The sequence below is a fragment of the Marmota marmota genome, unplaced genomic scaffold (genome assembly GCF_001458135.2).
Source record: "Marmota marmota marmota unplaced genomic scaffold, marMar, whole genome shotgun sequence".
NCBI classification, from domain to species: Eukaryota; Metazoa; Chordata; class Mammalia; order Rodentia; family Sciuridae; genus Marmota; species Marmota marmota.
Genome location: NW_026000037.1, coordinates 30338112 through 30352851, shown reverse-complemented (window position 1 = coordinate 30352851; position 14740 = coordinate 30338112). Strand labels below are relative to the sequence as shown.

The 14740-nt window shown below is 33.1% G+C and overlaps 1 protein-coding gene across 1 annotated transcript in view; it reads left to right on the top strand.

Moving 5' to 3' along the window:
- The window catches only part of Lrp1b (LDL receptor related protein 1B), a 1807788-nt gene that overhangs the window by 1208282 nt on the left and 584766 nt on the right, over positions 1–14740 (top strand). The gene's annotated exons all lie outside the window — the stretch shown is intronic.

The window sequence follows — 14740 nt, the reverse complement described above, 5'->3', positions numbered from 1 at the left end:
AGGTTTGAAACTCTGTGCCTTTCTCTATCCCAATAGCTTTTAGATTTGGTCTTTTGATGCTGTCCCATAATTCTTGGATATTCTATTCATGGTTTTTTATTATCTTCACTGTGTGATCAACTTTATTTTCCAGATTATATACTTTGTCTTCATTATTTGACATTCTGACATTCTTTCTTCCAAGTGATCTAGTCTGTTGGTTATGCTTTCTTTTGAGTTTTTTGTTTGTTTGTTTTTTGGTTTATGGTATCCTTCATTTCAAGGATTTCTGACTGTTTTTTTTTTCCAGTGTCTTTGTCTCTTTATTTATATAATCTTTTGCTACTTGTGTTTGCTCTCTTATCTCTTTGTTGGAGTGATCAATTTTTGCCTATATTTGCTCATTTAGGTCATTCTTTAATTCAGAGATCATTTTAATTATGAACCTTCTGAATTCCTTCTGTGACATTTCATCAACTATGGTGACCATGGGTTCTGTTATTGTAGTATCCTGGTTTGTTTGGAAAACTTTCTTCCCTTGTTTTTTCATGTTGTCTATGTGTCTTTCTTTATTGCAGTGTGGATCTGAGATATTAGTTTCTACCCTATATTCTCTTAGTACCCTTGCAGATTGCCTGTACCTCACCTTAATATTGGGCTTCCAAACCCTTCTGGTGTCCCTCAATGTATGCTACTGCAACTAAAGGTGATGGCCGCAATAGTTGAGGTAACTTGTGATAGTAGTGGAGGTGCCCTAAGATGGATGCAATTTCTTACAGAGATGTGGTTGAAAGGGTAGGCCTTACACTGTCTTTGGAATACCTGCTCTAAGATGCAGTTGCTTCTAGGCACTGTCTGTTGTCAAAAAGGTAGGGGCTACTGCCTGGGGAAGGCTATGGTGATGTCTGTAATGTCCCAAGATGAAAGTGGGTTAGGCTTGGGCTCCCAGGTGGTGGTGAATTCGGACCTGCAGTAGACATGGGTCTAGGTATATGTCAATGTGGGCGGATCTGGGCCAGGCCCGTGGTGGTCTCTGGCCTAAAGATGTAGTCTTGTGTTGGAGCCTGAGCTCTGGCGGGTATCTGCTCGTGGTGGGATGAACCCTAGCCTACTGTGAGCCTGGGTCCTATGCAGGTTGGTGTGGGTAGATCTCAATAGCTCTTCTTTTTAAACAGGCCAATGTTCCTGCCCGCTACTTACCTATTATTCAAGATATATTTCCCTTCCAATATCCCTGGGATCATTCTTGGGTAACCTCCAATTTTTTGAGTTGAAGGACTGATCTTTTACTTCAAGCAACTAATAATAGATGAATGTCTAGATTTTCAGTACAGATTTTGCTTCCATTTGCTTTCATTTGACATTTAAGCTAAACTGTGAGTATGTGTTGATAGCACCTAGAGATTCTCTTGTCTGATTTAAGATTTTTGACATGCATTTGAAAGTTAAAATTCATCATTTTTCAAATAATTTGTGGCAATGAAGGACTTTTCAGAATATATAATCTATGTTAGTTCAAGAAGTGAAAATCCCAGAAATAGAAAATTGAACTTTCTAAAAACTTGCTCAGAGATATTGGTTTGACTTACTTGAAGTAAGAAGTTAAGAGTCATAATTTATTATTTCAATATTTTGATCAAGGACAAGAAAAAATATCATCAAACATATAATTATTTTTATCTTTTTCCTTCTGGGCCTTTTGTTGCACTTATCAGGGCATTCTTAAACATTTATACATGGTCAGTATATTGTGGAAAAAAAAGGATCAAATTTTATTTTAGCCATTGAACTGATAATAAGAAACTCCAATCTGATGGGTATATATATAAAAAAAGGTAAGGATAGTAAATTAGAATTGAGATTGCTTTGGTATGTTTTTACATAAGTTCTCTTCAACATAGACTTGAGGACTTATATTTTCTTTTTCTAGCTCAGTTCATATATACATTCTAAATTACATATGTTGTAAATTGTTCATCAATTCATTAAAAATAGTTATATTGAAGGCAGTGTTGTCTACATTTGGGATGAGAAGCTATCAAGATAAATTAGCAAGCAGCTAAGCCTCAAAAATCATATGTAGCCAGGCACAGTGGTACACACCTGTAATCTCAGCAGCTCAGGAGTCTGAGGCAGGAGTTTTACAAATTCAAAGCAAGCCTCAGCTATGTAGTGAAGCCCTAAAAAATTTAGACTGTGCCTCACAATAAAAAATAAAATCCACTGGGCCTGTGTTTCAGTGGTTAAGCACCCCTGGATTCAACCCCAGTACCCCCCAACACACACATACACACACAAAAATCATATGTAAAATGATAATATTTAAAGAGCAATTACATTAGCTAGAAAGTGACCCACCAGATAGTCATGTTGAGTTAGGTAGTTGGTACAAATCTTTCTATCTGAGATATACAGGAGAAAATTATCAAGTTTTATGGCTGAAAGGGTGATTTTTGCCTATCAACTGACCTATTTTGCATAAGACTTAGGCAAGTAGAGATGGATTAGGGTAAGGAATCCAAATAGTTCCCCTGTGATTTGTAAAGGTCTAGACCAAGTCTAGATCTGAAAACATACCAGTACAATGCTGTGTAGGTAATTGGTGACAAATGGTTTGGGAAAGTAGTTATATTCAGACCACATAGAAAGACAGACTAAGAAATTTAGACAGCACTTTTTGAGTGGTTGGAAGATATTGGATACCTTGGAGCAAGTGAAGGTTGTAATCCAGAGCTTCCTAGTCAGGAAAAAAAAAAAAACAACCTAAAAGCAACTAAATCTGTTGCTGAGAAGAGGAAAAGACTAGATGTATTTCAAAATTAAAGATAGAAATAGATTTGAGAAAGTATAAAACAGAACTAACAAGTACAAATACATATCAATAGCTTACATTTGGCTATGTATGTTTTACAATTTAATAGTAGAACGTATTTTGTAGATGAATGAAATAATCTTGAGCAGTAGAGACAGTCAAAAACTTCTTTGGAAAACATGTATTGTAGAAGAGTAAAAACTTATTATTTATTTATTTATTTTTTGCTTTACCAATACCAAGTAATATAGGACAAAATACAGAAAGAATTAAGTGATTGTATTGGTAAAGTACCCTTTGCTCTTAAATGAACTGCATAAAAACATATCATCCAGTATTCACAATAATGCTATTTACTGTATATAATTTGCTTCCTTTTACATATGCAAAAAGAGGCTGAAAAATATTCATTTGATCAGTGATTAAAAAAAAAAATTGGCACCATACCTGGAACACAAACTTAAATCACACTGCTCATTATGTTGTTATTCCTTAGCAACCAATATTCCAGAGGTTGATGGAGCAAGATGTTTAAAGATCCCAAGTGAGGCAAATAAGTCTTAGCAAGTTTAACTTTAAAAGGGTGGTGTATTACTGTGGTAAAAAGAATGAAAGAAAGGAAGGAAGGAAGGAAAGATGGAAGGGAGGAAATAAAAAAGGAAAGGAAGAAAAAAATGAAAGAACAAATACACAAACTAGATGAGGATAACTAACAACAATAATAAATTTGAAGTGTGGGGTTGAGGAATGAAGGAAGTTCAACTTTCAAAATACAACAGTTTGCCAGTAAATTAATGATAAAAGTGACCTTGCAAAATGACCAGGTTGTTGATTTGAGAACTGGAAGCATGGGGAATATTTTATAAGGGCATCATGATTCAAAGTTATTTATAAATAATGAAAGGTTTTTATTATTTAATTGATTCTTTTTTAGTTATACATGGCAGTAGAGTCCATTTTGATATAATTATGCAGTATGGAATATTTCTTACTCTAATTAGGACCCCAGTCTTGTGGATGCACATGATGGTGAGACTTACTGTGGTATATTCATATACATTCACAGATAGGAAAGTTATGTCAGATTCATTTTTTGAACAGCAAAGCAGACTCAGTTGAGATTTGAGAAGGTAAACATGCAGGGAAATCTTATCATTCCAATGCTGTATCTTACAGCAGGTCTAGAACTGCTGGGTTTCCAGTAATTTTGAAGTAGTCGGCAAATTTTATAAATTTTGAAGTTTCAATTTCACATGAAAAAAAAAATTTAGTTAAGGCTTCTTTTGAAAAGAGAAGAAAGAAAGTTGTAGTAATTTCATTGGAGCCAAGTTCTAAGTGTTCTGTGGCTTTGACTAGAATCGCTACCTGGAATCAGGAGTAGTACCTGGGAGACAGGTGACAGTGAAGAATCTGGGCCTTTCTCTAGAAGTACTGAACAAGAATCTTTCTTTTCACAGTCTCCAAGTATCTTGAAAATTTAAGAATCACTGATTTAAAACTCTCTAGAAGTACAATGAACTTCTTATGCTCGAGAAAACATTAAAACTTTTTAACTAAAATAAAAACCAAAGTAGCCAGTTGCCCCAGATTGAGGACTAATTTTTTTTTAAAGACTCTCTAATCTTCATCATGTTAACACTTAGTTAAAATGTGTAATTACATTTAAGACTAAATCTCATCATTGTTTTCAAAGATGCCTAATTTAATAATCAAGCAATTGCAGCCCAAATATTTATATGGGCTGTACTGTATTCAAACTTAATTAGATTTCAGTAATTTCTATAGCATCCCACGCTGGAGGAGTGTTAACAGGATTTTAGTTTGTTCTCTCGTATCTCATTTGATTCCTGTTAATTATCTGTTTTGAAAGATGTTCAACTCTGGTGATTTTTAGAAAAGTTGAATTCTCTTATTTCATTGCAGTAACAAATTGGCACTTAAAACATAAAATAGCCCATTTGTTGATGGCCAGTGAGTACTTTCTCCTAACTAGAACTATGTGCTACCAACTGGAGAAGCTATTACTCTAATTTAAATTTTGGTCACCTTGGCCCATAAGACTTCTGCCTGAGTCTGCTCCAAAGTGTTTACTAGTGAATCATTGATTGTTAGTGTAATTTCAATGCTAATTGTTGCTTCAGGTTTTCAAATGCCTCAGCAGAAAGACATTAATGATTATTCATGCTTTAAGAAGGGTTGATAAGGGAATGAGATTACAATCTTGTACAATTTTAGCTAACAAATTAAGGTGTAAATTAAATTTTCCCTTAGAAAATAACTTATTTGAAGAGCCAAGAGAATGAGAAACTTCATTCACTTTTAATTTTCCTTTTCCTCTTTTACAGATATTCAGAGTATCAGAGGGCTAGCAGTGGATTGGGTATCCCGTAATTTATACTGGATTAGCTCAGAATTTGATGAAACACAAATTAATGTGGCACGGCTAGATGGATCTTTGAAAACCTCAATTATCCACGGAATCGATAAGCCACAGTGTCTTGCAGCTCACCCAGTGAGGGGGTAAAGTATGATTATTTTTTTTTTAGTTTTTTCAAAATTCCACACTTTTGTCCTGATTTTATGGAAAAGCCACTGTTTAATTTAAGATTGTTATCACTATGTGTGTGTGTGTGTGTGTGTGTGTGTATCAGGTATAGCGTCAAAAAAGCAAATGTGCATATGGAAATTGTGAGAGATCCCTAGTTAGAGATTTCTAACTGCAAAAATATGATTTATATATACATATTGTAAGATATCATTAATTATGTTTCTATGGAGTGATAAGTCAGAATAAAAAGAGATGTGAGAAATGTTGTTGATTTCGTTTTGAATGCCAATTTTTAATAACATATTCACTTGTAAGTAGATCGGATTCTCCAATCTTCTGGTCAGTTATCATATACACTTGAGGGAGCCTACATAGGGCTGGAAGAGTTTTTCTTCAATTTCAACAGAATGATTGGAATGAGTTTATTCCCATCTATAGTGTCTGACTTTTTTATAGCTAAGAGGATTCAATTTTGATGAATTACTTAAAATGAATGAAATTTACCGCAGTCATAATTAAATATTCAGTTTTGAATGCAGGAGGAGAAGGAGAATGAGATAATTCTCCTTCAGTGACAGGCAAAAGCAAGAGTGGTGCTTTTTTTCCCAGGCAGCAAGTGGCTTGTTAATTTTATACCTTTAATAAAGAATTAATCCCAAACCAAGACTACATTATGGTATTTTCTTTGTACTTTAATATTTATCAAGTAGGTCAACATCTAATATTTTTAATCCACATCTGTTTTTAATTAAGGAAACTCTACTGGACAGATGGAAATACAATTAACATGGCAAATATGGATGGCAGTAATAGCAAGATTCTCTTTCAGAATCAAAAGGAACCAGTAGGTAAGTATTCTGTTTTTAATAATTGATCACTGCAGCTTTCAATGTGACAAACCTATTCATGTATAATATACCTTTGATCTGGAACCTGGAAAAAAATATATAGATTAGCAATAAAAATGAGGAACTGATGAATTTCCTTGAATCTATTATCTCTATTTGAAGGGTAGGGAGAAAAATGCCGTCTTATTCTCTCTTAGTTCTTATGTGGGCTTTCTGGTTTGGTCTAGGAACCTGATTGACAAGAGAAAGTCACATAAGTTTTGTGAGTTTTGTTGTTGTTGTTGTTGGTTGGTTGTATTCTTTTTTTAAAATTTGTTTTAATTAGTTACACATGACAGTTTACATCTACATAGTACATGAGGATCTTCACAAGAGAGTAATGTTGGAATGAATGACCTACGAATGGTCAATATATACAATTTAGACAAAGAATAATAATAAATTTGTGACGGGGCAACAGGAAAGATGATATCCAGAGTAGGGTATTAAATTTTAGGGATGTTTCTAAGAAATATATGGGGAAGGAATGTAAAAGCCAATGGAAGATAAGGATTCCTTCAGAGTTTGTGTGTTTGAGTTTACTGTAGCCAAAATTAACAGTCTCTGGTGACCAAGGCTATTTTCAAGTCTTGGTACATGAAGGACATCCCTCACTAAAGAATTTTATATGACTTGCTGCATATGAGACAATATGGGCCAAATGACCCTTCTAAAGCTATAGTTCCTCATGTGATAACCAGCTGAAATCACCAATATACATATTTAAAAAAAATATTTTACCTTAACCCCTCTAGAGGTAAGGAGGAAATATTTTTTAGCTGGATAGGGAGATGGGCCCTTCTAACATGAGAATTTTTTCATTGTATTAAATACTGAGTTTGCTGAAAATGTACTGTAATTTATAAAGTTATTTTCACTAATAAGGATCTTAAGTGCTACTATAATGTCAATATAATATATTGAGGCTTTCCCTGGCTATCAATCCTGTGTCATTATTAATAGTTAAAAAAATGATCTGGGTTTAAAAACTCAGTAGTTTTCATTCACTTTACAAGATTTTTTTTTCCTTTGGATACTTTCACCAACTATTGCAAATCATCAAGTATGACACAACAGTACTAAAAGAAAGCCCTGAATTTTTCACATAAAAAAACCTTGAAAATCTTAAATACAAAAATTATTACAGAAGAAAATGTTACATATTTGTACATAGATATGTAGATATTATATTGTTTCTTAATTTTAATCACCTTTCATATTTGTATGTATCTTTGAGAGGCAAAAATTATCATGCCTCTGGTTTATCCTTTCAAAGTACCTTTTAAAAAATCCAATAATAACCTGAATGTTGATGCTACATTAAATATGCAAATGATGGAATAGATGACGGAACATCATAATTTTGCAGTATATTTTTTAATCTGAGAAAATAATACACCATGAAGCTTTTCAGCAATTTTTTCTTAGTTGCAAGAATGTAAAACTATAATGACTTGAAGTATTTTATTTGTAATATTAATGATTCAATAAGAGTTTAGTACCATAAAATTTGGAATAAATAATTCTTTTCTTGTAGTCTATAAAGTAAACCTTTGATATAGAATGCTACTGTTAACAGCTATTTTCTTTGGACTATTTGTTCTAAGATTTGTACACAATTGAAATTCAGGATAGTGTTAGAAAGTAAAGGCAGATTGAAATGCTAATACATCTTTGCAGAAGATGCTAGAACAAAAGAAACAAGAGGCTCCACAAGATTAGGGCCATACAAAAGACTTAATTTGAACTCGTGCAATTCAGTTGCTACTTGTCTGGGGTTGTTCGGAACATTTAATATTGAAAAGTATGATGGAAATAATATGAGCAAATAAATTCTTTATGTTGTAATTTAGTTGCTGTGGCCTAAAACTAAATGTTAGTTTATATGCTTGTTTCTATAATGGGGAAAACCTTATCTCCTTTAATACTAAATATCCATTTTCCTACTCAAAATAAATTAAATAAAAACTCTTAACAGCTTATGCTTTTTGCAGTGGGTCTAGTGATGAAAACTGGTCACTGTTCTTTTCCTGTAGAGGCATAAGGAACCTAAATTATTAGAGTTTTCATTGAGGAAATCTAATTCTGTAACCGTGAACAAGTCAATTCTCAGCTAAATGGTGCTTGATTTCCTTATTAATACAATCAAGACAAAATATCTTTTCATGTTTAAAGTTCACATAAGATTTGAGTAAGGATAAAACTCACAAGAAAGAAACATCTAGCCCTTTAGGAATGAAGATTAGGAAGAATAAACAAAATAAATTTCATAGAAATTTAACAGTAAATATATGTAATTATATGAGCCTATGAGATGAAAAATTCTAGGCAAATATGAGGATGTAACTCTACAGTGTCTTGCTGCTAACCCTAAGAGGCAAACAGTTTTGAGATATTTGTGTTCTACACTCTGATCTTCCCAACTTAGAACCAAACAAAAAGACAAGGAGGTTATCAACTTGCTCTGGCTGTGGTTTACAAATAGACTTTTTTCTAATAACTTCCTATTCTAGCTAACTAGTCATACTAACCAGGTACTAAGATCAAAGGTCTCCCCACTGCACAATGAAACTTTCATATATATATACACATGTAACAATTTTTTTAATCATCTTATGTTTCCAAAATTAAGATGCTCTGCTGGGCTCTGTCCTGTGTTTGTCTGGTACAGAAGTCCTTACATTAGTTCCACGGAGGAAGAGAGTGATCAGATGAGGTCTCCCTTTACCTGTTCTTCCTTAGCTCCCTACCTCGAGTATCATTTCTATATTGTAGGTTACTAATATCTCCTTTGATAATGTTCACCATCCACAACTAGAATCCAAATTAAATTGTTCAAGGTCTAAGTAGAGAGAACAAAGGGACTTCTGGAACTCAGAAGTTCAAAGGACCTACAGGAATTCAGCTTCTAGAGCTATCATATTCACATAAAACACACCTTATAATGTATTTGAGGTATAGCATCATTGGGGGAAAAGTAGTTTGGGTATCAATCACTACTTTGATGTTATTAACTTTACTCTGTAAATTTTAGTTTAATTATCTATAAAATGGAGATATTAGTATATAAATTTGGGAATTTAATGTGGATATAAGGTTTATATGCAATATCTCATATCTCAGCAATTCCATCCTTACTTAAATACTGCAGAGCATTCTTATATGTGTTCTAGAAAGAGTGCAAGGAAGTTCATAAACCATTGTTTGTCATAATATAAAAAGTTTGGAGAGAGCTAGGCACGGTGGCATCAGCATGTAATTCCAGACTCAGAAGGCTGAGGCAGGAGGATCACAAGTTCAAAGCCAGCCTCAGCAACAGCAAGGTACTGACTAACTCAGTGAGACATTATTTCTAAATAAAATATAAAATAGGGCTGGGGATGCGGCTCAGTGGTTGAGTGGCCCTGAATTCAACACCTGTTATTCCCCCCTGCCAAAAAAAAAATTGGAGTGAGCCTAAATCTTCACCAAAAGAATAATGAATGAACAAATACAGAATATTCATTGCTAAAATATTATATACATATATATAGATGTTTGATATGTAGCAGAATGAAATTTAACTCCTATCATTCACAATGCACAAAACTAAACTCAAAGACAATCAAGGACCTAGGGATAAGACCAGAGACCCTAGAGAAAAATGTTGACCCAACTCTCTACAATGTGGGCTTACAAACTGACTTCCTTAGCTAGACTCTTAAAGCACAAGATATAAAGTCAAGAATCAATAAATGGGATAGTAGCAAACTAAAAAACTTCTTCAAAGCAAAGGAAATAACAAAGAACATGAAGAAAGGGTCTGCAGAATGGGAGAAAATATTTGCCATCTGCACCTTGGATAGAGCATTAATCACCATGATGTACAAATAAAACAAAAAACAGCAAAAACCAAATAATTGGGCAAAGGAATTGAACAGGAACTTCATAGAAGAAATACAAATGGTCAACAAATATATGAAAAAAAATGTTTTTTTGAACACTTCTAACAGTTAGAGAAATGCAAGTTAAAACTACTCTGAGATACTATCTCACCCCAGTCAGAATGGCAATTATTAAGGATACAAGGAACAATAAATATTGGCAAGGATTTGGGGAAAAGGTTCACTCTTACTTTGCTGGTGGGACCGCAAATTGGTGGCAACTCTCTAGAAAGTACTATGGATATTCCTTTGAAAACTTGGAATGGAACCACCATTTGACCCAGGTATCACACTCCTCAGCTTAAGCCCAAGGGCTTAAAATCAGCATATTATAGTGACCATATAATGTTCATAGCACCTTAATTAACAATAGCCAAGCTATTGTACCAAACTATGTGCCTTTCAACCGATGAGTGGATAAAGAAAATGTGGTCTATGTACACAATGGAATATTACTCAGCCATAAAGAAGAATGAAATTATGGCATTTTCCTGTAAATGAATGGAACTGGAGACTATCATGCTAAGTGAAATAAGCCAATCTCCAAAACCAAAGGCTAAATCTTCTATTGATATGTGGATGCTAATGCATAACAAAGGAGTGGGGGAGTTCATTGGATTAGACTAAGAGGACTGAAGGGAAGGGAGGAGGAATGGAAATAGGAGACAGGTATAATTAATCAAACACAACTTTCCTATGTCCATATATATATGAACATAGGAAATATATATATATATATTACATACAACCAGTGATACTCCACTTAACAGTCACAAGAATGGGATCCCAATTAGAATAATTATACTCCATGTATATATAATATGTCAAATTATACTCTACTGTCAGGTATATCTAAAAAGAACAAATAAAAAATAAAAAGAGAAAAAAAAAGATTCCTATTCAATGTAATAAAATGTTTTTAGTATTTGTTCTGGATAGTGAATGCATAAGAAGTTATTATCCTCTGTCTTCCATATTGAATTCCAGCTCCTTGCAACATCACCAAAAAAAACCCCAAACAAAAAAAAACCAAATACTAAAACAAAAGACTTTTGTTTTGACAAACCTGAGCTTTCTGAGCTTTCTGCTTACAGTGGAGGGAGACAGTAGGAACTAAGTCTTAATAGAGTCTCAGTGTTCAAACAGTAATTGAGATTTTGAAGTCTGGTGTAAAGCAAGTCTTTCAAATGGAGCTGGAGCATTGGTTAGAATTAAGTAAGGATTAATTTATAATATTTTTGGATTGGTGAACACACAAAGGAGATTTTTAAGAAAGCTGATTCAGAGAGCCGTGAGGCATGAGGTGTCAGTTTTTTTTGCTATAAAGGTTATGGACCTTTCAGGAAGTTCCTGAAATGAGCAATAATATTGTCTACAATCTTTATCTTCTTGGGCAAGAGTTACTTTAAGTAGGAAAGTTATATCTTTGAAGACAGTAGAATAGTAAAGCCATGTTAATGTATAATTAGCTATTGTTTTGGATTTTATTCTCATTTATAAAATTAAATCTTTGTTTCATGGATCATTTTGTTGTCATTAACACATTTTAAGATGCATCAAAACATCCTTTGTAAAGAGACTTGTACACCACTGTGTTCTTTACCTCTTCTCTAAAACTCTATTCCACAATAGTCAGCATTCCAGCTGAGACACAAAACCAGTCGTGTGTGTGTGTGCGCTCGCGCTATGTTGTAATCATTTAGTTTATGAGTTCCTGGAAACTGGCCAGACATATCTGTAATTCTTAGACCATCTGAAGGATAGACTAGAAACTCTCAGGAAGGTGCTGAAACAATCAACCATGAACCAAATTTCTTCATGGATACCTAAGTTCTTTTCATGAAGCCTTTCAACTCATTGAATTGGGCTCATTCAGAGATTTTGATGTAGTTTATTCTATACCAAAAGGCCTTGCAGTGTGTAAAATAGATTAAAACCATGTTTCATAATAACTTTTTTCTCAGTCCTGAAAACTGAACCCAGGGATTCATGCATGTTAGGCAAGTACCCTACCAGTGAGTGACATCCTGGCATTTTTATTCTTTTTGTTTTGAGACAGGGCCTTGCTAAAGTGCCCAGACTGATCTTGAACTTGTGATTCTCCTGCCTCAGCCTCCTGAGTAACTGGGATTACATACATGATCCACTGTGCATGGCTATATTTTTTTTAAGTAATATTTTCACTGTGTGTACCCAAACCATTTTTTAAAATAGATTTAATAATTTGTATTGTTTACTAACCCAGACAAAATACTGAAATAATTCAGAATGTATCCTCCATTTTTAAAGATTTTTATAAATAGTTTTTAAGACATTTTTAAAGGAGTGAATAAAAGTATGATTTATTCATATATTTTGGTTCAATAAGTTTGTGAACATATGCTGTTTAGAAAGAATACTTAAAATAGAAATGTATGTATATTGGTGATCTATAGAACTATTTGAAGTTGTGATACAAACAGTTGTACAAAATAGTTTTTTTTTTTTTTGCTTCTATGTAAATTTAGATTGCTATTTAATGTACAGTCAAGATTAAGTCTCACAAGGACACACTTTCAGAAGAGTCCATGTCGTGGCAATCCCAAGATTCTTTCAGAATTATTCCCATGAGAGGATTCCTAAGATGGAACTTTATAGTACTATAAATGGCATATGAATATGTGAAAAAATAAATACAAATTTGTTTTGCAGTTATGCATGCAAATCATACTCATGAAATACTTATATACATTTATCACCACATCATTTAGTAATTATAATTTTATTTATTCATTTAAAGCAATTATTATGATTATTATTTAATGATGAGTTTGTCTGGGTGAGTGAACTCTGGCTTAAACTGCCTGCCTACTACATTCTTTAAATGATTTCTATGAAGAAAATTAGGTAATTAGAAAAGGAGGAACCATTGCTCAGCTGAGTTTCTTCTCATGGATAGTGTTGTATTTTTAATATTATTATTTTTCAATAGAACGTGATGAGAAAGCAGTATTCTGTTTAGTGAGGTTGGGGTAGTAGTAGCTTATAACATTTTTGTTGGTAACTTTTTAATGTGACCTGTATTCTCACCACGAAGCCACACATCTGTGTTTGCATGCACTTACTGTGAGATCTCTGATTCTATAGAATGATGAGCATTTGGCAGCAAAAATAATACAATTATATTGTGTACTTTTTAAGTACTTACATTATGTCAAATGCTTGCAAAATGCTTTGCTTTAATCATCTCACTGCAATCACTTCTGGGAGGATTTTTTTTTTTTTTTTTTTTATCTTTCCTTTATAGATTCAAAGTCCAAGACTCATTTGAAGAAGTTAGTTGCCCACAATGAAACTTGGGATTCAAATACAAGTTTATGTCTTCCAAAGCCGTATTAAAGCTTAGCCATTGTACTATGACTAGGCTCATCATAGTACCAGTAATAATTTGACCTCAAGAAAGGATCAGGGAATAAACCTGATGCTCTTTCAAGCATGGAAGGTGGGGAAGAGACAAATGCAGGTACCCCTGAATAAATGGAGGTTCAATGAGGACAGTGCAGTCAGCTTTTCTAAGTATCCAGGAATATGCAAGAAGCAATTTCACCTCTGTGTCAATTGTGCTTCACAATTAATTATTTCTGATTCTTTAAAAGCTAGTTTTAAATGGCTATGTCACTGACACACTGGACTTTTTTCTTTTGTGGAATTCTTTTTCCTATTATAATTCACTAATTTTCTTTATTTGCTTTTTTTTTGGTAGATAGTTTTATATTTATTTTTATTTTTTTTAAATTTGTGCACAATAATTATACATAATAGTGGATATGTTGTTACACATTTAAACATACATACAATATTACAACATAGTTTGGTCAAATTTCTTCCCTGGAACCTCCCTTTTCCTTTCCCTCCTCCCTCTCCTAGTCCTCTTCCTCAACTCTATGCTTATTTGTTGTTAAATCCATACATGTGACATACTTAATATAGAAATGCATCGCAATCTTCTCAAAATTCTCAACTTGGCATTTTATGAGTATTTGTCACTAAAGATTGAGTAACTGTTGCCTTTAGCAACTGGGGCTAAATAACTATGTTTCTGTTAAATACAAATCAGCATTCCAGTTATCCATTATTGCACTAAATATTCACAATTAAGATTTATTGCTCCGTCTTGGATACATTAAGTGCTTGGAGCAGTTTACATAACAGAAGATTTTAATTTACTACTTTAAGCAATTTCCATGTTTAAATGTCTTCATATTATGAATTTTATCCCTTAAGCCTCATATAAAGCAACTTGGGTTGTCAATCAGCGTTACCCTACATGACTTATTCTTAAAGATCTAGAGTACTATATATTTTATTTCTTTAATAGTCACCTTTTACTTTTAATATAATATCAATAAAAAATTATTTGTTTACTTAACCTTCAAGTGAAACTTTTTAAATTCTTTAAAGCATGTTTTTTTTTAATTTAATTATTCCAACTTGTATGCTAAGTTAGTACATTTTAAAATATATTCAAGGATAAGACTTGCAAGAACATTTTATCACATTAAGAAAATCTAAGGTGTGTCTCTGTTTAAAAATAATATTTATAAATTTCCAA